At 43.0% G+C, this 24,397-nt stretch overlaps 1 long non-coding RNA gene across 3 annotated transcripts in view; it reads left to right on the forward strand.

Moving 5' to 3' along the window:
* Nucleotides 1–23,169, forward strand: part of LOC134485086 (uncharacterized) — a 70,833-nt gene extending 47,664 nt beyond the window's left edge. The window contains exon 4 of one of the 3 annotated variants that reach the window (XR_010062949.1): nucleotides 21,267–23,169. This is a non-coding gene — a long non-coding RNA (uncharacterized LOC134485086). Of the gene's footprint in view, nucleotides 1–927; nucleotides 3,499–21,266 lie in introns of those variants that run through there. The other 2 variants (XR_010062948.1, XR_010062951.1) reach the window with 2 other exon arrangements.
* Nucleotides 23,170–24,397: the final 1,228 nt, after the last annotated feature.

A 24,397-nucleotide genomic window follows, 5' to 3' on the forward strand; every position in this document is an offset into this window, starting at 1 on the left:
AATATGCATTAGAAAGTAGATGATAAGAACTCTCTTTCTTTCTTTCTCTCTCTCTCTCTCTCTCTACCTCACTTTCGATCTATCACTCTCTCATGGGTGTGTGTGTCTGTGTGTGTGTGTGTGTGTGCATGTGTTTGTGAATCTGTGTCTGTGTGTCTGTCTGTCTGTCTGTCTCTCTCTCTCTTTCTCTCTCTCTCTCTCTCTGTGTGTGTCTGTGTGTGTGTGTGTGTGTGTGTGTGTGTGTGTGTGTGTATGTGTGTGTGTGAAGGTGAGCTGAGGGTCTGCATGCCGAGTTGGAAAAAGGATCCCATGTTGATTGACTCCCACCTTGACAAGTATCTTGTTGTTGGGATGACCAGCATGTGACTATTGGGACAAGATAGAAGTATTTACAAAGCCAACAGTTTTGACCAATTTATGCAAATTAGGGCAGATTTGAGAGTACACCTAAGAGTTTTAAACTTTGTTTGAAAAAACTAAACAGTGTTCTTGGAAGAGTTTCTTTGGAGTAGACCGCCAAAGGCCAAATTTTATCTGATTGTTGGTGAGCACCTGTGGGTTTTTGTGTTCCTTATGTAGTATCCCTTAGGTTTGGGTCAGACAATGTAAACGTTATCATTTCCACTGTTTTTAACATCTCAAATGATGTCCCACGTTCTAGGTGCCAATCCACTAATGCCCACTCCTACATCTTCTCCCTCCTCCCTCCATTGTGCCACTATGATGCTGCTCCTCAAATCACCCAACTTTTCAAAACCCACCACTCCAGCCTCCTCCTATGTTCGAGCATCACATCTCCACAGGACCAAGGGCCTTCCATCCCATTGGTTTCAAATAATGCCATCCTCTGATATATATTGGTTGGTGGTCTATTTTCTGGAAGCTCTGGGTCATCAGCCAGCATATATTGTTCTTCCTCTATTGCAGGACCTCCTCTGTCACAGGACATCCACTGTTTAAGCACCACCACTACCTCAGGAAGTCCACTGTCTGTGTGTCAACTCCACTGTTACAGGACCACAAGTTTCTCAGCCTTTCAACTATCACAGCACTTCTACTGTTCAGGAGCTCAAGAGTCTCAGCATCTCAAGTGTCACAGGACCTCCTTTGTCCAAGAACTGGACTAATAGCAACACTACTATTGCAGGACTTCCACTGTAGGAGCACTACAACTGTCTCAGGACACCCACTGTCCTGTAACCTCCACTATCCCAGGAATTCCACTGTCGTAGCACCACCCATAGCAACGAAAGTGTTTCAGGACATCAACTGAAGCAAGATCTCCCATGATGCTTCAACTTCACTGTCACAGGATCTCTACAGTGACAGGAATACCCCTGTATCAGCAATTCCAATTTTGCAGGACCTCCACTGTAGCAGAACCTTCAATTGTGTAGCAGCTCCCCTGTAAGTAGATTGACCGCCACGATCTCAGTGCCTCCACTTTCAAAGGACCTTCACTGTCACAGAACCGGCGCTATTTCAGTGCCTCCACTGTCGCAGGACCTACCTCTTCACAGGATCTGCACTGTTGCAGCAACTGTAATTTCAATTTTTCAAAGTCATTGCTGGTTATTAGATTTAAGGCTGAATGAAATGTGATGCTACTTTTGACCGCATAAGAATTTGTTCTATAGCTCTTGTGATAAATGCCATGTGTGCTAGGACCAGTAACCTATGGAAGACTTCATGAGCTCATACCACTCTCCACCTCACTTTGTGGAAGCTGGTGTTTTTAGAGTGTGATAAACTTCAGGTGAATGGATGCATTCAGCTGCACCATGCTCTAGAGTGGGCTACACAGCAGTCATATTGAGTCCTTGCTGGGAAGAGAAGAAATCCAGAAGAGGGAGATGGTTGGGTTGGGGGAAGAATCATAAAATACTTAGAGGATATAAGAAGGTAAGAATTATGGGGAACTGGAAAACAGAGCCAGAGGAAGAATGAGCACAGAGCAAACTGGGAAGGACAAAGTACAAAGGCACATGGGTTTTGCCATCTGCGTGTTCTCTGGACAATCTCCCTTGGCCTCATTTCTGGGAGAAAACTCTTCCTCCACCCCCTTGTAATGTTTCATTCTTGAAGGAAAGCAGCAACACAACTTCATCAGTGAATTTCCCCATTGTAATTGGTTCATCCTTTAATGCCTCTGGGAAATCCCCAGCTGGGGAATGTCCTGCTCTCTGCTGAGAGATAGCAGGAAAGTAGGTTGTCCTCTGTTTTCTCGTTGCTACAGCTCTTCTAAGTGTGGCTGATTGTTGAGTGAAGACACAGGACACTTCTGGTGTGTATGTATGCTTTGTTCGCCGTGGGTGTTGTCGAGAGTGTCCTGAAAAGAAGAAGGGCATGCCCAATGGCCTTTGCTTCCTCTTTGACTAGCCTTATGATCATAGGGAGACACTAGGCCATTGGAAGATGAGGAGAACAATGTGTCTATGTTGTGTTCACTTCTATTCCTATTTAGTCCTAGAGGGAAATCAGCAAGGGTATAGAATGGGACCGTAACTGGACAAAGCTGCTGAGCCTGTGTTGTGCAGCAATTCCTGTGTATAACTTGCTGTTACATTAAGCAATAGGATGCCATGTTCTGGCTATAACTTTTTGATGCAATGAATCTATAATATTTTACCTCAAACTCAAAAGTCAATCCGAACTATGGGCTGACATTAAGAGGTTAAGCTGCCTCTACTTACACCCCACAGTGAGCGGGGTACACAGCTGCTACAACCTGTCTTCTGAACTGTTGTATGACAACAGAGTCAAATACAACAGTGAAATATAAGCCTACTCCTAAGATCCATATGTTGTTTTTTTGTTTTTTGTTTTTTGTTCTTTTGCACCACCATAAAGTTGTCCTAGGAAGAGATCAGGTGCACCAATAGGGTAAGCACCATGCTGCCAGTTCAGGATTTGCCCAGGTTTGTCTTGAGTTGAAGGCCAAAGTCGATGCTTTTGACTTTTCCGTTCTTCTCTAACAAAATATAATCTGGTTTAAGGTCACTGTGAACTTACACAGTGCCCATAGCCATAGATAAAGCCTGCTAACATTTGCCTAAATATTTCCTTGGCTCCTTCCTCCTCTCGGTGGAAAGACTTTCAGATGTATTTGTAAAGCTGTAAAATGTCAACCAGTTTCACGATAAGTTATTAGAATTGTCTCAGACTCAATTGGAGAAGCAAGATGATGTTGGGGTGGATGAAAAACTTCATTATATTTGCCATGGTCATGTTTGGCTGGCACCATTGCTTCTTCTTTGCATGCACTTTGATAACCCCTGTAGCAGAACTTCCACTGTCCCAGCACCTGAACTATCCCAAGACCTCCACAGTCAAAGGACCAATATTGTGGTAGGGCGTCTGTGGTCAGGCAACTCCTCTGTCTCAGACCCTCCAAATTGCAAGACCTTTACGGGCACTGGAAGTCACTGTCCATAAACTTCCACTGTTGGAATACCTCAACTATAACAAGGACCTCTACTATTGTACAACCCCCTTGTCATAGCACGTCTATTGTTACAAAGAAGTCCACTGTCAAAGGACCTCCAGGGTCTCAGCCTCTCCACTGTTACAGGATCTCTACTGTCTTAGGACCACTGCTGTTGGAGGACCTCCTGTCTCTCAGCAACTTCAGTTTGTTGGAGCTCTCCTATCAGAGGACATTTACATTTTCTGTACTTCCAGTGTCACAGCTGTTATAAGAACCTCCATTCTCACAGGACCTCCAGTGCGTCAGTACCTCCACTGTCCAAGGACTTTTATATTGTAGGACCTCTACTGTCCTACAGAATGTCCACTGTCGCTAGATTTCCACTGTCACAACACCACAACCATTACAAGAACTGCAATTTTGGCATGAGCTCCAGTGTTCCAGCCCCTCCAGTGTCATAGGACCTCCACTATCACAGGACGTCCACTGTCTCACCAAGGCCAATTTAAAGGACCTCTACTATAACAGAATATCCACTGTAGCTGGACTTGCACTGTTGCAGTACCTCAACTGTTGCAGGACCAACAAGGTTGCAGGACATAGACCCTCTCAGCAGCTAGAATTTGCAGGACCTCTACTGGGACACAAATTCCACAGTTGCTGGAGCTCCACTGTCACTGCAAATGCACTGTCTCATGATATTCACTGTTGCTGGACCAGTAGTGTGGCAGCAATTCCATTTTTGCCAAGCCCCTCCACTGATGCAAGACTTCCACTTTTGTAGCACCTTCACTGTCCAAGCAAACCAACTCCTGCAGGATCTCCATTGTCTCAGGGCATTCACTAATGCCAGCCCTCCAATGTTGTAGGATATCCACTTTCACAACAGCTAGAATCTTGCAGGACCTCTACTGGCAAAGACAGTCCACTGCTGCTGGCTCTCTACGGTCAGTGCCAATGCACCGATTCATGACCTCCATTGTCACAGGACCTCCACTTTTGTAGGACCTTCACTGTCCAGGCAAACTGCAGGATCTCCAGTGTCTCAGGATATTTACTGGTGCAGAGCCTCCCTTTATTCCAGACTTCAACTATTCCAAGGACATCTACACTGTCTTAGGGCCTCCAATATTGCAGGACCTCAAATGTCCCAGGATCTCAGGTGACATAGCACCTCCATTGTCCCAACACCCTTACTGTCCCAGAACCTCAATTTTTCCATGACCTATTCAGTTGCATGACCTCCAAAGTTGGAAGAACTGCACCGTATGAGAGCCTCAACTGTTGCAGGACCTCCAATTTTGTAGGAACACAATATTCACTGGACCTACACTCTCAATCACCTTCACTTTCCTAGCACCTCCACTCTCACAGGACCTACACTGTTGCAGGAACTCCATTGTCTGAGCACCTGCATGTCTCAGAACCTCGAATGATCCAGAACCTCTAATGGTGCAGGACCTCCACTGTCACCAGACTTCCACTGTCTCAGGATATCCACTCTATCACCAACTAGACTTTTGCAGAACTTCTACTGGAACAGGATCTCCATTGTGGCTGGTCTTACATTGTCTTAGGCCTCCACTATCACAGACTTTCAGATGAATTTGTAAAGCTGTAGAACTTCAAAGAGCTCCATGGGAAGGTATAGACGTGTCTCAGACTCAATTCCTTGGTGAAGCAATATGATGTTGGGGTGGATTAATATCTTCATTATATTTGCCATGGTCTGGTCTGGGTGGCATCCTTGCTGCTTCTTTCCATGCATTTTGATAACCATTGTAGCAGTACTTCCACTGTCCCAGAACCTGCACTACCCTAAGAACTCCCTTGTCACAGGACATCCACTGTGGTAGTACCTCGGCTGTCAGGAAACTCCACAGTCTCAGTACCTCCAAACTTCAAGATCTCTACTGGCACAGGAATTCTACTGTCCCTGAACATCCACTGTCACAGCACTTCAACTGTTTCAAGGATCTCTATTGTCGCAAGTCCTCCTATGTCATGGTTATAAGGACCTGCATTGTCAAAAGACTTCCATTGTCTCAGCCCTTCCACTTTCTCAGGATCTCCAAGCTGCAGGAACTCTACTAGCACAGGTTATCCATTGACACTGCTTTTCCACTGTTGCAGGACCTCAACTGTTATAAGGACCTCCACTGTGGCAGGACCTTCAGTGTCTCATCAACTTCACGGTGAGCAACACCAATGTGCAAGACCTCTACTAGCACAGTATATGCACAGTATCTATACTTAGACTGTTGCAGTACCTTAACTGTTGCAGGACCTCCAATTTAGAACATGCACTCTTTTAGCAGCCAGACTTTTGCAGGACCTCTACTGGCACAATAATTCCTCTGTTGTTGGACCTCCACCGTCAGTTCAATGGCACTGACTCATGACATCCACTGTTGCAGGACCTCCAATGTTGAAGGATGTTCACTGTTGCAGGGCATTCCCTGTCAAAGGACCTCTGTTGATGCAGGATCTCCACTTTCACTGTTCTAGCAAACCAACTATTGCAGAACCTACATTGTTGGAACAACTGCATTTTATCAGGACATTTACTGTTGCACGACCTGTAGTGTGGAAACACCCCCATTTTTACCAGATCTCAGCTGTCCCAGGCCCATCTCCACTGACTGAGGACCTCCAATAATGCAGGACACCCAATATTTCAGGACCTCAAATGTGCCAGGGCCTCCACTGATGAAGGATCTCCAATATCGCAGCACCAAACAGTCACAGAACCTCCATTGTCCCATCACCTTTACTGTCCCATCACCTCCACTCTCACATGACCTACAATGGTGCATAAACTCCAATGTCCGAGCAACTGCACTGTCTCAGGACCTCGATTGTTCCAGAACCTCCAGTGGGGCAGGACCTCCACTGTCACCAGATCTCCACTGTCTTAGAACATCCACTCTATCACCAACTCGACTTGTGTAGAACCTCTCCTGGCATAGCATCTCCATTGTGCCTGGTCTGGTTATTGTCTCAAAACTTCAACTATCACAGGAATTCCACTGTAGCAGGACCTCCTCTGTCTAAAGACAACCCCTATTGCAGGACCTTTACTGTACTAGGAACTCCACTGTTGCAGGACATCCATTCTTGCAGCACCTGCATTGTCTCAGGACGTCCACTGTACCAATCCGATCTCCAATGTCTCAGGACGCCCACTCCTTCAGGACCTCCACTGTTGCATGATCTTGAATGTAAAAGGACCTTTGCTATCTCAGTGCCTCCACTGTTGCACGAACAACAATGTCTCTCAGTGCCTCCAATCTTGCAGGACCTACAATGTCACGGGTGCTGTACTGTTTTATCAACACCACTATCACTTATTACAAGGCTTTGCTGGTTATTTATTTTGAAGCTTAATGGAGAATGATGTTACTTTTGACAAAATAAGAATTTGTTCCAAACCTCTTGTGATTAATTGCCATATGTGCAAGGATCAGTTGCCCCTAGAAGATTGCATGAATCCATAGCCCTGTAGACCTCACCTTGTGAGAACCGTTTCCTTTCGGTGGTGATATCGTCCCGATAAAGGCATGGGGTCAACAGGACAACTCTGAAGTCTGGGGTACACATCAGTCATATTGAGTCCTTGTTCGGAAGAGGAGAAATCTAGAAGATGGCGAAGAATTATGGTGGAGGAAGAATCATACAGTACTTAAAAATTAAGACAGAAACGATTTTGCAGAAATGGATACCAGAGACAGAGCTAACCAACACAGAGCAAACTGGGTAGAACAAAGCACAAAGGTACCTGTCTATGCCTGCCTGCTGCTTATTCTTTGGATGCTGTCTCCAGCCTTCATTTCTCAGGAGAGATACTGTCAGGAGAGTTTTCTTGCTTTATAGAGCACAGGAACACTGCTTCATTTGGATATTCCTAATTTCTTGGACCATCCCTTGAATCCTCTTAGCCAGCAACTGATGGAAACAGACTCGCCCTCTCCTCATGCACAGAGAGATAATAGGTTGTCTTCTGTGTTCTCATTGATGCTTCTGTTCGGCCTGAGGCTGCTTGTTGAATGAAAGAAGAAGACACTCTGGCATGTATGTTTTGTCCAGGTCATCTGTAGTGGCCTGAGAAGAAAGCCAGTCCCACTGGTTCTTCTGAAAGCTCTATGACTAGAATAGGGACAAAGGCATAAATGAGGCCATGGGGTTGACAAGTCCAATGTGTCAATGGTGGGGTGGTTTCCACTCCTCTGCAGTCCAGTCCTAGAGGGACAGCAGCATAATCATTAAGGGTAGGGAATGGAGCCATTACTAGACTCACTGTCTGAGCCTGGGTATGAAGCCAGGCATCAGAATAGCCTGTCCTTCCAGTAAGCAGTTGGATGCCATGACCCACTTAGACTTTCTTTGATGTAAAGAATCTTTATGTCTTGTGTTTTGAATGGAACATGTGGCACTACTTCCAAAATTCCAGGGTGTGGCCTGAGAGGTATCATTTCTTCATAGGGATTTGGGAAACGCTCCCAATCTTCTTTGAAGCAGGGGTGCATTATCATGTCTATGACTGATATTTCTAGGTTTGACTGTTATTAAATGCTAAGCAGGTCATCTAGCTCTCTTGACACCCCACAGTGGTCAAGATGCATACGTGCCACAACCTGTCTTTTCAGCGCTTATATGAAAACAGAGGTAACTTTTTTAGCTACCATAAAATGTAAGACTCTAACATTCATATGTGGTTCTTTGGAACATTATAAGTATAACCCAGGAAGAGTTCAGGGGCATCAAAAGTGTTAGCACCGTAGTACTGGTTCAGCATTTGCTCTGATTTGTCTTGGGTACTAAGGCCAATGTCGATGATTTTGACTTTATTGTTCTTATATAACATTTTATTTGTTTTGAAGTCCAGTATTTACTCTGTGCCCCTGACAGTAGATCCAGGCTGCTAATATCTGCATAAGTATTTCCCATGCCTTGTCTTTCACTATGTAGCCATACTTTCAGATACATTTATGAAGACATTGAACCTCACCCAGCTCCATGACAAGTTATCTACTTGTTTTCATCTCAGTTATTGAAGATGATTTTGGACTGGTTAACCACAATTGTCATCATTGCCATGGTCATTATTGGATGGCATAAGTGCTTCTTCCTCACAAGGACTTGGAGGCCACTGTAGCAGGACATCCACTGTCTTAGCACCTGCTTTTTCCCCACACCTCCACTGTACTGACTGTCCAAGCCTATTTTGTGCTGTCTTGCCTGTGAACTTCCTGCCTTTGCAGAAGGAAGTAGGATGCCATGGTCTGGTTATAATTTTGTTCAGTTGAAGTGTCCTTAGTGTCCAGCACTTGGAATCCTATATATTCCATTGCTCTTATACTTACAGGGTCTGGCCTGAGGGGGATCAGTTGCTCATAGGGATTTGGGAACCGCTTCTAGCCTTAGTTGAACTAGGGTTGCATCATGACCACAGTGACGTTTGGCCTATATCTAGGGTTGACTGTCATTAGGAGGCTAAGTAGGTCCTTCTGACACCACACCAGAGGTACCACACACTCCTGCTACAACCTGTCTTCTTAGTTCTAGAATCAAGAGAGAGCCAAACAGAAACTTTCTGACTGCCATGAAATATAAAACTCCACCTAGCTTCAAATTTAGTTCTTTGGAAGGTCATAAAATTTGCCAAAGAAGAGTTCAGGGACACCAAAAGTATAAGTACTGCAGTGCTGGTTCAGCATTTACCCTGGTTGGAATGGGATACTAAGGCCAAAGTTGATAATTTTGACTTTCCCATTGATATACAATACAACATCCTTTGGCTTCAGGTCCCTGTGAAATATTGTGTGCCCATAGCAGTAGCTCATCACAGCTATTATTTATACAATATTTCCCTGGCCTTGCCTTGCTCTATATAGCCATACTTTTGGGTGTATTTGTAAAGCTGTTGCCCTTCAACGAGCTAAATGAAGAGATGTATTGTTTTGGTCTAAATTACTTGAAGAATCGAGATGATGTTGGGGTGATCAACCATCATCATCACTGCCATGGTCATTGCTGGCTGGCATTATTTCTTCTCTAATACAAGAACCCCACTGTAGGAACACCAGTGTGGTAGAAACTCTGTTGTCAAATCAACTCCACATTCTCAGGGCCTCCAAATTGCAGGGCCTCTCCTGGCACAGGACATACACTTTCCCTGTACTTCTACTCTCACAGAGTCTCAACTTTTCAGGACCTGAACTATTGTAGGACCTTCACTGTTGCAGAAAATTGATTCTGTCAGCAACTAGTATGTTGCAGGACCTCAGCTAGCAGAGAAATTCCACTGCTGCAGGACCTGCAATGTCAATGTAAATCTAGAGTCTCAGGACCTCCATTGTTGCAGGATCTCCAGTGTTGTAGGACGTCAAATGTTGCAGGACCATCACTGTCAAAGGACCTCCTCTCACAGCCTAGCCCTTCAGACTTATCTGTAAAACAAATGGCATTCAAGTAGCACCATGACAAGGTATTATCTTGTCTCAGACTCAATTACTTGCGTAGTGAAATGAAGTTAGAGTGGTCAAAAATCATCATCGTTACAAGCACTTTGATGTGCACTGTAGCAGGACATCCACTGTTCCAGTGTGGCTTCTGTCCCAGTACCTCCACTATCACTGGACCTCCAGTGTCATAGGACCTTCTCACTAACAGCGGCTGCATTGTGAAGACCCTCAATTTTCAGGACATCTACCGTCACAGTATGTGTACTGTTGCTGGACTTTCATTGTCACAGCACCTAAACTGTCACAAGGTCATCCAATGTCACAGAGCAGTGTCTCAGCACCTCTACTCTCCCAGGAACCCACAGTCACAGGACCTCCAATAACTCAGGAAATCCAAGTTCCATTACCTCAAGTGGCACAGCGTGTCCACCCACTGATGTTGGACTTTCACTGTGGTAACACCTCAACTGTCACATGAAGCCCACTATTGAACGACCTCCACTTTTCAGGACATCTATTTCCTCTGAAACTAGAATTGGCAGGACCTCCTCTGTCACAGTACGTCTACTGTCGAAGCACTTCCACTATCACAGGACCTCTAGTGCTGCAAGGCTTTCACTATTATAGCATTTCTATTGTCGCCACACCTCTACTGGCTCTCCTACACCTGTACTGTCCCATCACCTCCTAGGTCAAAGATCCTGACTCGTGCATCAATTGACGTTTTTCAAGACCTCCACTGTAGCAGCATATCCACTCTCCCAGCTGCTACTCCACTGTCAAAGTACCTGAAATGTCTTAGGAACTCCACTGTTACAGGACCTCAACTGATGAAGCACCTCAACTGTCACAGTACCTCCACTCTTGCAGTACCTCCAAAAACTCAGCCACTCCACTGTCACAAGTCTTCCAATTTGAAGGAACTCGACTGTTGCAGCACCTCCACAGTTGTCGAAGCACCATTGATATGGCACTTCCCCTGTCCTGGGACCTCCATAGCTTCTACTCTATATTCTGAGGACCTCAACTGTTGAAGCACATCCACTGTCCCAGGACCTCCATTGACAATGGACCTCATTGTGTCAGGAACACCACTTTTGCTTGGTCTGTCCCTATAACCTCTGGGCTGGCACTAGCTGAGGACAGACTTTCTCCCTACTGAGGCATACCAGGAGAGTAGATTGGCTTCTGTGTTCTTATTGCCATTGTTCTTCTCAGTGAGGCTGATTATTTAGTGTATTCAGGCGACACTGGAGGCATGGATGCATGTTTCTCCAGTGTGGGTGTCATCTGGAGTGGCCTGAAGAGAGAAGGGCAGCACCAGGGGCTCTTATGCCTAATCATGGACCAGTTTATGGCCGCAGGGAAACAGAAAGCCATTGGAGGATGATGAGACCAGTGTGCTTAGGGTGGGGTAGCTTCCACTTTTCCTTGAGCCCAAAGGGAATGAATCATTATCATCAAGGGTAGGGAATAACTGAACTCAATGTGTGAGCCTCTGTTGTTCAGCCTTGCACCTGGAGAACTTGCCAGGACAGTAAGCAACATGATCCCATGGGTTGATTATACATTGTAATATCTTAGGCTCTGGACTCAATGTGTTCCATGTCGTCCACAATTACAGGGTCCTGTGTGATGGAGCTCAGTCCTCATAGGGATTTGAGAAAGCCTTCCGGTCTTCCTTTAACCAGCGGTACATCATCACATCAGTGACTGTCATCCTATATTTCATGTTGAGTATCATTAAGAGGCTAAGCAGGTTATCCATCTCTTCTAACACCCAACAGGTGGCAGAATACAATTGCCACAACAAGTCTTTTCAAATCTAGTATGAATACAGAGTAAAGATCTTAACTTAATAAGTACCATGTAAAACTAAGGTCCAAATGTCATTTTGTGGACTATCATAAAGTTTGCTGGGCAAGAGTTGAGGAGTTCCAAAAGACAAAGCACCACAGTGCCAGTTCAGCATTGCCCTGGTTCAACTTGTGTTCTAATGCGAAAGAAAGTCTACGATTTTAACTTATCCATTTATGTCCAACATAATCTTATATGGTTTGAGTTCCCTGTGTACTATACCATGCTCATGGCATTAGCTCACAGTTGCTCTAATTTGCCTAAATATTTGCCTGACTTTATCCTCCTCTACCTTACCCCCATTTTCTGGTGTTTTCATAAAACTGTTGTCCTTCAATGAGCTCTTACTTGGGGAAATAAGATGCTGTTCAGGTGGTCGACCATCATCATTGTCTCTGCCTTGGTCATGAGTGGCTGGCACCATTGCTTCTTTAGAAGCAGTTTGATGGTCATGGGGCTGCCAGGGAGCTGATGGTGTGGTATTGGGACCTTGGCGTTGCTCCTGTGTCCCATGGTCCTTAAGTCTTTGTATTGACAGTGGAAGTATACCTCCTCAGAGATTCTGCTCAGGTCTAGGGTGTTGTAACTCCTCCTTACTATGTGTAAGCATTGTAGTTAAAAACTACAAATATTCCCTAGAAATAACTTAATAAGAATAGAATAAAAATGATGAAAAAGATGTAGTGAAATTACTATATGTGTTAACTCAAAATGAGCAAAATGTCTTGTGGATTGCTCTTTGTATTTTTGCTTTCCCAACAGGGTGGACCTGTAGTGCAATAGATCACATATTCAGATGATGTCAGGTGAAATAGTAATTAGCCAAATAAAGGTTACTTCCTCTGATTGGACAATGGAAGGAAAAGGTAGAGCAGAATGCATTGGAAAAGGGAGAGAAAGAAAAATAGAGATGGAGGATGTGGGCAAGAAGTAGATGGAGGAGGAAGAGGTTGAAAAAGGAGCAGACCCCTGTGGCCTGGAGGAGCCACAAGTAGCTAGAGATTTCATAATGGGCAATAGAGTGGTGTAGAGGTGTATTTGTCCAATCTAATCGCACATTTTGTCGTTATATTATTGAGTTTTCTGTTCCTTGCATGGGCGTTTTTGGTTTGGAGATTTACCCATGTAAATCTGGTTAGTATAAACCTCTGGTATTTTCATTTCAAATGACTAAGGCAAGTCCTGTGAGAGGAACTTTACCCAGCCTTCTGCAGGCCAGCCAGAGGGTGTGGGTGGGATGAGAAATGCAACAGCACTCCAGGCACTTCAGTTAAAATTTGTTTGGTTAAAGTAGCAGACTAACAGCAGGAACCAAGACAAGATGGCTGCATAGAACTAGCCATGTAGGGTGAACCTAACCACTGATACCAGAGCATAGAATGAATTAGCATGGGTTTAATTTAAAACTACATGCAATAGATGACGTCGAGTGTGGTAGTCAACAATCCACTAGGGAGTTAGGATTCTTGTCCTAGGGATGAGAGAATTAGATTCCTGAATGAGCAGAGATGAGTCAAGGGACTCCAGCACATGGGAATCTAAACACAGGGATAGACAGACCCAAATCAGGCTCTGAGTTCTCCTCCTGTAAAAAGAATCAGTATAATGAATGGCTCCAGGCAGAGAGGGAAAGTAAAGGGTGCCTGCTTTTAATAAAGTTTGGTTTAGTTGTTGCTAATTTGGTTTAATTGGATAGAAGAGGACACAATTTTGGCCTCAGTCACCTGGGGAATTCCTCCTGAGGTTCAGAGCTAACTCAGGGAAAATGGGCCCAGCTTATCTGGGAGCTCCTGCTGTGCAGGGAGAAGCTGAGCTAACAGAAAAACTACAACCTGCAAAGCAGACAACAGAGATTGGATGAGGATAAAATCCTCTAGGAAAGTCTCAGTGTCTCACAGGATGCTCCTGTTCTCTCAAAAGTGGGTTCAATATCCTGGCCTGGCAGATTAGAAAAGGCCGGAAAGAAAGGTTTCTACTGTGCTTGTTTGGTTTAGTTACTTTGTTGAGAATTTAATTTTCAAAATGTGTGTGATTTTGAATTTTCTGGTTATTTTACTATTTTTCTGGGAAAGATGTCAAGCTAAAAATCTTTCTGGTTACTGGCTAAAGGACATGCTAGTTTGGGAGAAAGACCTTATGTTTCTGCTTATAGGAAAAGTAATTAGGCCCTGGACTCCTTCCAGAGTTCTCTGGATCAGAAAGGGCAGAGGGAGCCACCCTGAAGAACTAGAAAATTCTAGAGAACCAAACAAGAAAGGTAAAGATTCCTTATGCCATCCTTCACAAGGCATGAGCAAAGACTTAGGATTGGTTATTATTAAATTTGGCTCATAAAAAGACTATCTTTTCACATGCTCAAACAAAGAGCAATTTCATCTTGAGTAGTCAAGGTATTTTATGTTAAACTGGTTCACAATCGGCTTAGCAATCGAGCCTTAGGATGCAGAGTAACAAGTGCATAGAAGTAGCCATGGAGGCTGCGTGAAACTCTGATGCCTGTGTTTAGCCAGACTTAGTGCTGGGTTATTTTAAAATTGCATGTAGCATAATGTGCTTGAAATGAACTAAAATCAAAGTTAGAAAAATAGAATATATATCATGGAAAGATATCAGGGAAAAGGCTAAAAACAAAAATCCCAAGTAAAATCCAAACAAATAGCCAACTTTATATTCTGTTCAGCAGAGTCATGAAGCTCTCTAGAAGGAGACAAGAGAGGATGCAGCTGTTGGGCTATCTCAGGCAAACTCTGCACCAGAGCACCTGTTCAAAGAGATTAGGGCATCATTACTGTACCATGGATGTTTACTGGGAGAATTGAATGAATTAACAGCTGAGTTGTGGAATTCTATAGATCTATAAAATAATCCGCAGTGGATAATACAAAATTATGAAATATCTTCCAGCTTCTTAATCAGAACTATAAATTTTCAATGTAGCCCATGGATGCTGAGGGTAACTGTGATTTCAAGGTCATTTCCAATCATCTATGTTAAGTGTTTTGACTCAAGGAAAGTGGCATTGCCATAGATGAAATCAGTTAAAGGCATATTTATTTCTGCTTTGCCAAGTAACTGGACAAAAGTCAGTTCACAAAGTTGCCATTATTGAGTGTACTTTTTTCCTCTCAGTTACTTCATGTATTTTCTCACTTATTTAAATTTCCATACATCTATACAGTAAAATATGGTCTTATCAACCCTAACTTCTCTCCTCCAAATTCTAAAAGATTCCTCTCAGAATCCCCCTTTTGACTCTATAGCCCTGGTTAGTCTGGGACTGGCTGTGTAAATCAGATTAGTCTAGAACTCACAGAGGTCCGCCTGAATCAGATCCTGGGTTAAAAGTCAGCACCACTAAACCACACCTCTGTGTGTGTGTGTGTGTGTGTGTGTGTGTGTGTGTGTGTGTGTACAGAAATACACATAAACACATTTTTTTGTATCTCATTAAGCCCTGTTAGACCTGGTCAGGCTTGCATACTGTGTGTACAGCTGTTCACTGGGAGTCGTACCAATGGCCTTCCCCCAAGGAAGAATGAATTTCTATCAGCTGCTGTTAACTGCAGCTCCTCATTTGATGCAAGGGCTTATAATTACTTCTCCCACCCATGCATGATGTGCAGACAAATGCCACATCTGTCACTTTACTCGGTTAAAATATACTAATAAAATGTTGTGGTGTTTTCAAATTTATATGTGTATATATATATATATATATATATATATATATATATATATATGTATATATATTGTGCATGTATAATGACACATCGTATATACTCGTAGTGGCTATTCCTGGTTGTGAACTTGACTATAAGTGGAATGAACTACAACCCAGAATTGTAAAGCTCACCTTTGATCCTGATGTTGAGGCTGGGAGATACAAGTTTCTGAACTGCATCTTGGCATGGAGATCATGAGGCAAAGTGGCTAGGAATCTCAGGAGCTTAAGGCAAGGAGGTCTCTGAGTTCAAGGTCACCTGGGACAAAGCAAGTCCCAGATCCAGCTGTGGTTGTATGCACCTTTAACCTGGGACACACCTTCTGCTGGGGATTTACATGAGGACATTGGAAGAAGGAAGAGTCTCTCTTTTTCACCTGCCTGTCTACCTGCCTTGTGGGACTGAGCCACTGCTAGATCCTTGGACTCCCATTCATACCTGCTGCTGATCATGGTTGGGGAGTTGGACTACAGACTGCAAGTCATCAACAAATTGTCTCTCTGTACAGAGATTACCCATAAGTTCTGTGACTCTAAAGAACCCTATATAAGACAATTCTCTTTTATAATATATAATTTCTATTTATATATTAATGTACAATGTAATTTATTATTTTATTCATAATTTTATTACATACATCCATATATTTATATGTAAATAAAACACAGGTTGTATGCCTATGAAACAGTAACACACTGCATACTTGATGACTGCTGCCTTGTCCCTACTCCCTACTGCAGGGGAGAAAATGGACCAGTCTCACCAATGAAAAAGGTAAACTAAAATGTTAACTACTGGGTGGAAATACAGATGGTGTGCATATAAAATAACATCTTCTTGATTCCTTCTTTAGAAATTTTTCTTCATTTCTTGAAGTCACTTTTTATGATACATTATTATATGATATACTATCTCACAGTTATTATGGTAAGTTATTTTTATTGTTAGTACAAAAGTATACACATAATGTTGTGCTAATTCCAGTAATGTCCGGGTAAGGCTTCATGCACATGACTGCATTGTATAATATTTCCCTATGTGATCCAAAACTCTTTTGTTGTTATATTATGATCTCTAAGCAGAATATTGATGATCCTGAAATTATATACCATACCTAAGTTTTTTCTCAAACATTTCATTAGCTTTCCATAGAATGCTATTGTAAGTGCATTTGACTGTTCAGTTCCAGGGTATGAATTCCAGTAGAGTACTTTCTGGATAATAGTTCCTTACAAAATGCTGTTAACTGCTTCCTCCAAGAAGTTAATTTCTTGTTTTAAAATTTATAAATTATGTTTAAATGGAAGATAGAGAAGGCAGATGCTGGATTATTTAGTACCAAGCTGGTTTTCTGTCCTGATGTGGGTAAGGGCTGGTCACTTGTTATGTTTCTCATTCCTTTAGATTTGTAGCTGTTTTAGACTTTATAAATAATCATTTTGAGTATTCCAAGTCCATAGGCATTTTCTGACCCAATTGTCCATTTTACAGGAGTATTTTTCTTAGAAGTTTGGAACCATAAAATAGAAATTTTCCTAACTAGTCAAGATTCCAGGGTATATGTGGGTAGGATTTTGCTCATTTCCTGCTGTGTGATTTCATTGTGCTGTTCTGACCTTGTTTTTGCATAGGGTGCTGGCCGGTATAAACTGGAAATGTATGTTAAGTCGTTGTCCAAGGCAGTGTTGCAGATGTGGCCAGTATTTGTTTTAAAGGAATCAGTGAAGGGCATTCTGCACTCGAGCTTTGTGAAAAAGTGTGCAGATGCTCATGGCTGTGGATGCTGTGTGGTGTGAAGAACACTGCACTTCATTGAATATGGTGTGAGGAATGCTGCAGTGCACTGACTGTGTGGTGTGAGGAATGCTGCTGTGCACTGACTGTGTGGTGTGAGGAATGCTGCTGTGCACTGACTGTGTGGTGTGAGGAATGCTGCTGTGCACTGACTGTGTGGTGTGAGGAATGCGGCTGTGCACTGACTGTGTGGTGTGAGGAATGCTGCTGTGTACTGACTGTGTGGTGTGAGGAATGCGGCTGTGCACTGACTGTGTGGTGTAAGGAATGCTGCTGTGTACTGACTGTGTGGTGTGAGGGATGCTGCTGCACTGACTGTGTGGTGTGAGGAATGCTGCTGTGCATTGATGCTGCCTTTTTTCCCCACTGTTTTTTTTTTTTTTATTAACTTGAGTATTCCTTATTTACATTTCGAGTGTTATTCCCTTTCCCGGTTTCCGGGCAAACATCCCCCTCCCTCCTCCCCTTCTTTATTGGTGTTCCCCTCCCCATCCTCCCCACATTGCCACCCTCCCCCAACAATCTAGTTCACTGGGGGTTCAGTCTTAGCAGGACCCAGGGCTTCCTCTTCCACTGGTGCTCTTACTAGGATATTCATTGCTACCTATGAGGTCAGAGTCCAGGGTCAGTCCATGTATAGTATTTAGGTAGTGGCTTAGTCCCTGGAAGCTCTAGTTGCTTGGCATTGTTGTTCATATGGGGTCTCGAGCCACTTCAAGCTCTTCCAATTCTTTCTCTGATTCCTTCAACGGGGGTCCTATACTCAGTTCAGTGGTTTGCTGCTGGCATTCGCCTCTGTGTTTGCTGTATTCTGGCTGTGTCTCTCAGGAGCGATCTACATCCGGCTCCTGTCAGTCTGCACTTCTTTGCTTCATCCATCTTGTCTAATTGGATGGCTGTATATGTATGGGCCACATGTGGGGCAGGCTCTGAATGGGTGTTCCTTCTGTGTCTGTTTTAATCTTTGTCTCTCTATTCCCTGTCAAGTGTATTCTTGTTCCCCTTTTAAAGAAGGAGTGAAGCATTCACATTTTGATCATCCGTCTTGAGTTTCATTTGTTCTAGGCATTTAGGGTAATTCAAGCATTTGGGCTAATAGCCACTTATCAGTGAGTGCATACCATGTGTGTTTTTCTGTGATTGGGTTACCTCACTCAGGATGATATTTTCCAGTTCCACCCATTTGCCTACGAATTTCATAAAGTCATTGTTTTTGATAGCTGAGTGATATTCCATTGTGTAGATGTACCACATTTTCTGTATCCATTCCTCTGTTGAAGGGCATCTGGGTTCTTTCCAGCTTCTGGCTATTATAAATAAAGGCTGCGATGAACATAGTGGAGCACGTGTCTTTTTTATATGTTGGGGCATTTTTGGGGTATATGCCCAAGAGAGGTATAGCTGGATCCTCAGGCAGTTCAATGTCCAATTTTCTGAGGAACCTCCAGACTGATTTCCAGAATGGTTTTACCAGTCTGCAATCCCACCAACAATGGAGGAGTGTTCCTCTTTCTCCACATCCTCGCCAGCATCTGCTGTCACCTGAGATTTTGATCTTAGCCATTCTCACTGGTGTGAGGTGAAATCTCGGGGTTGTTTTGATTTGCATTTCCCTTATGACTAAAATGTTGAACATTTCTTTAGGTGTTTCTCAGCCATTCGGCATTCCTCAACTGTGAATTCTTTGTTTAGCTCTGAACCCCATTTTTAATAGGGTTATTTGTCTCCCTGCGGTCTAATTTCTTGAGTTCTTTGTATATTTTGGATATAAGGCCTCTATCTGTTGTAGGATTGGTAAAGATCTTTTCCCAATCTGTTGGTTGCCGTTTTGTCCTAACCACAGTGTCCTTTGCCTTACAGAAGCTTTGCAGTTTTATGAGATCCCATTTGTCGATTCTTGATCTTAGAACATAAGCCATTGGTGTTTTGTTCAGGAAATTTTTTCCAGTGCCCATGTGTTCCAGATGCTTCCCTAGTTTTTCTTCTATTAGTTTGAGTGTATCTGGTTTGATATGGAGGTCCTTGATCCACTTGGACTTAAGCTTTGTACAGGGTGATAAGCATGGATCGATCTGCATTCTTCTACATGTTGACCTCCAGTTGAACCAGCACCATTGACTGGAAATGCTATCTTTTTTCCATTTGATGGTTTTGGCTCCCTTGTCAAAAATCAAGTGCCCATAGGTGTGTGGGTTTTTTTCTGGGTCTTCAAATCTGTTCCATTGGTGTATCTGTCTGTCTCTGTACCAATACCATGCAGTTTTTATCACTATTGCTCTGTAATACTGCTTGAGTTCAGGGATAGTGATTCCCCCTGAAGTCCTTTTATTGTTGAGGATAGTTTTAGGTATCCTGCGTTTTTTGTTATTCCAGATGAATTTGAAAATTGTTCTGTCTAACTCTTTGAAGAATTGTATTGGTATTTTGATGGGGATTGCATTGAATCTGTAGATCGCTTTTGGTAAAATGGCAATTTTTACTATATTAATCCTGCCAATCCGTGAGCATGGGAGATCTTTCCATCTTCTGTGGTCTTCTTCAATTTCTTTCTTCAGAGTCTTGAAGTTCTTATTGTACAAATCTTTTACTTGCTTGGTTAAAGTCACACCGAGGTACTTTGGTATTTGGGTCTATTAAGAAGGGTGGTGTTTCCCTAATTTCTTTCTCAGCTTGTTTCTCTTTTGTGTAGAGGAAGGCTACTGATTTATTTGAGTTAATTTTATACCCAGCCATTTTGCTGGAATTGTTTATCAGCTTTAGTAGTTCTCTGGTGGAACTTTTGGGATCACTTAAATATACTATCATATCATCTGCAAATAGTGATATTTTGACTTCTTCTTTTCCGACCTGTTTCCCCTTGACCTCCTTTTGTTGTCTGATTGCTCTGGCTAGAACTTCAAGAACTATATTGAATAAATAGGGATAGAGTGGGCAGCCTTGTCTAGTCCCTGATTTTAGTGGGATTGCTTCAAGTTTCTCTCCATTTAGTTTAATGTTAGCAACTGGTTTGCTGTATATGGCTTTTACTATGTTTAGGTAGGGGACTTGAATTCCTACTCTTTCCAGGACTTTTATCATGAAGGGGTGTTGAATTTTGTCAAATGCTTTCTCAGCATCTAATGAAATGATCATGTGGTTTTGTTCTTTCAGTTTGTTTATATAATGGATCACGTTGATGGTTTTCCGTATATTAAACCATCCCTGCATGCCTGGGATGAAGCCTACTTGATCATGGTGGATGATTGTTTTAATGTGCTCTTGGATTCGGTTTGCTAGAATTTTATTGAGTATTTTTGCGTCGATATTCATAAGGGAAATTGGTCTGAAGTTCTCTTTCTTTGTTGGGACTTTGTGTGGTTTAGGTATAAGAGTAATTGTGGATTCATAGAAGGAATTCGGTAGTGATCCATCTGTTTCAATTTTGTGGAATAGTTTGGATAATGTTGGTATGAGGTCTTCTATGAAGGTCTGATAGAATTCTGCACTAAACCCATCTGGACCTGGGCTCTTTTTGGTTGGGAGACCTTTAATGACTGCTTCTATTTCCTTAGGCGTTATGGGGTAGTTTAACTGGTTTATCTGTTCCTGATTTAACTTGGGTACCTTGTATCTGTCTAGGAAATTGTCCATTTCCTGCAGATTTTCAAGTTTTGTTGAATATAGGCTTTTATAATAAGATCTGATGATTTTTAGAATTTCCTCTGAATCTGTAGTTATGTCTCCCTTTTCATTTCTGATTTTGTTAATTTGGACACACTCTCTGTGTCCTCTCGTTAGTCTGGCTAAGGGTTTATCTATCTTGCTGATTTTCACAAAGAACCAACTTTTGGTTCTGTTGATTCTTTCTATGGTCCTTTTTGTTTCTATTTGGTTGATTTCAGCTCTGAGCTTGATTATTTCCTGCCTTCTACTCCTCCTGGGTGTTTTGCTTCTTTTTGTTCTAGAGCTTTTAGGTGTGCTGTCAAGCTGCTGACATATGCTCTTTCCTGTTTCTTTCTGCAGGCACTCAGCGCTACGAGTTTCCTGTATACCACAGCTTTCATTGTGTCCCATAAGTTTGGGTATGTTGTACCTTCATTTTCATTAAATTCTAAAAAGTCTTTAATTTCTTTCTTTATTTCTTCCTTGACCAGGTTATCATTGAGTAGAGCATTGTTCAATTTCCACGTATATGTGGGCATTCTTCCCTTATTGTTATTGAAGACCAGTTTTAGGCCGTGGTGGTCCGATAGCACGCATGGGATTATCGCTATCTTTCTGTACCTGTTGAGGTCCGTTTTTTGACCAATTATATGGTCAGTTTTGTAGAAAGTACCATGAGGAGCTGAGAAGAAGGTATATCCTTTTGCTTTAGGATAGAATGTTCTATAAATATCTGTTAAGTCCATTTGGCTCATGACTTCTCTTAGTCTGTCTACGTCTCTGTTTAATTTCTGTTTCCATGATCTGTCCATTGATGAGAGTGGGGGTGTTGAAATCTCCTATTATTGTGTGAGGTGCAATGTGTGTTTTGAGCTTTAGTAAGGTTTCTTTTACGTATGTAGGTGCCCTTGTATTTGGGGCCCAGATATTTAGGATTGAGAGTTCATCTTGGTGGATTTTTCCTTTGATGAATATGAAGTGTACTTCCTTATCTTTTTTGATGACTTTTAGTTGAAAATTGATTGTATGTGATATTAGAATGGCTACGCCAGCTTGCTTCTTCCGACCATTTGCTTTGAAAGTTGTTTTCCAGCCTTTCACTCTGAGGTAGTGTCTGTCTTTGTCTCTGAGGTGTGTTTCCTGTAGGCAGCAGAATGCAAGGTCCTTGTTGCGTATCCAGTTTGTTAATCTATGCCTTTTTATTGGGGAGTTGAGGCCACTGATGTTGAGAGATATTAATGAATAGTGATTATCGCTTCCTGTTATATTTATATTTGGATATGAGGTTATGTTTTTGTGCTATTCTTCTCTTTGTTTTGTTGCCAAGACGATTAGTTTCTTGCTTCTTCTAGGGTATAGCTTGCCTCCTTACGTTGGGCTTTACCATTTCTTATCCTTTGTAGTGCTGGATTTGTAGAAAGATATTGTGTAAATTTGTTTTTGTCCTGGAATATCTTGGTTTCTCCATCTATGTTAAGTGGGAGTTTTGCAGGATACAGTAACCTGGGCTGACATTTGTGTTCTCTTAGGGTCTGTATGACATCTGTCCAGGATCTTCTGGCTTTCATAGTTTCTGGTGAAATGTCTGGTGTGATTCTGATAGGTCTGCCTTTATATGTTACTTGACCTTTTTCCCTTACTGCTTTTAATATTCTTTCTTTATTTTGTGCGTTTGGTGTTTTGACTATTATGTGACGGGAGGTGTTTCTTTTCTGGTCCAATCCATTTGGAGTTCTGTAGGCTTCTTGTATGCCTATGGGTATCTCTTTGTTTAGGTTAGAGAAGTTTTCTTCTATGATTTTGTTGAAGATATTTACTGGTCCTTTGTGCTGGGAGTCTTCACTCTTTTCTATACCTATTGTCCTTAGGTTTGATCTTCTCATTGAGTCCTGGCCCAATGTTTTGGACCAGTAGCTTTTTCCGCTTTACATTATCTTTGACAGTTGAGTCAATGATTTCTATGGAATCTTCTGGTCCTGAGATTCTCTCTTCCATCTCTTGTATTCTGTTGGTGAAGCTCGTATCTACAGCTCCTTGTCTCTTCTTTTGGTTTTCTATATCCAGGGTTGTTTCCATGTGTTGTTTCTTGATTGCGTCTATTTCCATTTTTAATTCCTTCAACTAATTGATTGTGTTTTCCTGGAATTCTTTCAGGGATTTTTGTGACTCCTCTCTATGGGTTTCTACTTGTTTATTTATGTTTTCCTGGAATTCTTTCAGGGATTTTTGCGATTCCTCTCTGTAGGCTTCTACTTGTTTATTAATGTTTTCCTGTGTTTCTCTAAGGGAGTTCTTCACGTCTTTCTTGAAGTCCTCCAGCATCATGATCAAATATGATTTTGAAACTAGATCTTGCTTTTCTGGTGTGTTTGGATATTCCATGTTTGTTTTGATGGGAGAATTGGGCTCCGATGGTGCCATGTAGTCTTGGTTTCTGTTGCTTGGGTTCCTGCACTTGCCTCTCGCCATCAGATTATCTCTAGTGTTACTTTGTTCTGCTATTTCTGACAGTGGCTAGACTGTCCTATAAGCCTGTGTGTCAGGAGTGCTGTAGACCTGTTTTCCTGTTTTCTTTCAGCCAGTTATGGGGACAGAGTGTTCTGCCTTCGGGCATGTAGTTTTTCCTATCTATAGGTCTTCAGCTGTTCCTGTGGGCCTGTGTCTGGAGTTCACCAGGCAGGTCACTTGCAGCAGAAAAGTTGGTCTTACCTGTGGTCCTGGGGCTCAAGTTTGCTCGTGGGGTGTTGCTTATGAGCTCTCTGCGGCGGCAGCAACCAGGAAGATCTGCGCTGCCCTTTCCGGGAGCTTCCGTGCACCAGGGTTCCAGATGGAGTTTGGTGTTTTCCTCTGGCGTCAGAGATATGTGCAGAGTGCAGTCTCTTCTGGTTTCCCAGGAATGTCTGCCTCTCTGAAGGTTTAGCTCTCCCTCCCACGGGATTTGGGTGCAGAGAACTGTTTATCCCGTCTGTCCCTTCAGGTTCTGGTGGTGTCTCAGACGCAGCGGTCCTGCTGCACCTGGGCCCTCCTCTGCGGGAACCCAGAGGCCTTAAACAGTTTCCTATTGGGCCAGGGATGTGGGCAAGGGTGAGCAGTGTTGGTGGTCTCTTCTGCTCTGCAGCCTCAGGAGTGCCCACCTGACCAGGCAGTGAGGTCTCTCTCCCACGGGGTTTGGGAGCAGAGAGCTGCTGCGGGCCGGGATCCGCGGGTTTGGGACTCCCGGTAAACCCCGCAAGTGCCCAGTCCTAGAGGAATTTTTGCCTCTCTGTGTCCTGAGTTCACCAGGCAGGTCTCTTGCAGCAGAAAAGTTGGTCTTACCTGTGGTCCCGAGGCTCAAGTTTGCTCGTGTGGTGCTGCCTATGAGCTCTCCACGGTGGCAGCAACCAGGAAGATCTGCACCACCCTTTCCGGGAGCTTCCGTGCACCAGGGTTACAGACGGTGTTTGGTGTTTTCCTCTGGCGTCAGAGATGTGTGCAGAGTGCAGTCTCTTCTG

Source organism: Rattus norvegicus, chromosome 1, assembly GCF_036323735.1.
Source record: "Rattus norvegicus strain BN/NHsdMcwi chromosome 1, GRCr8, whole genome shotgun sequence".
Taxonomy (NCBI): domain Eukaryota; kingdom Metazoa; phylum Chordata; class Mammalia; order Rodentia; family Muridae; genus Rattus; species Rattus norvegicus.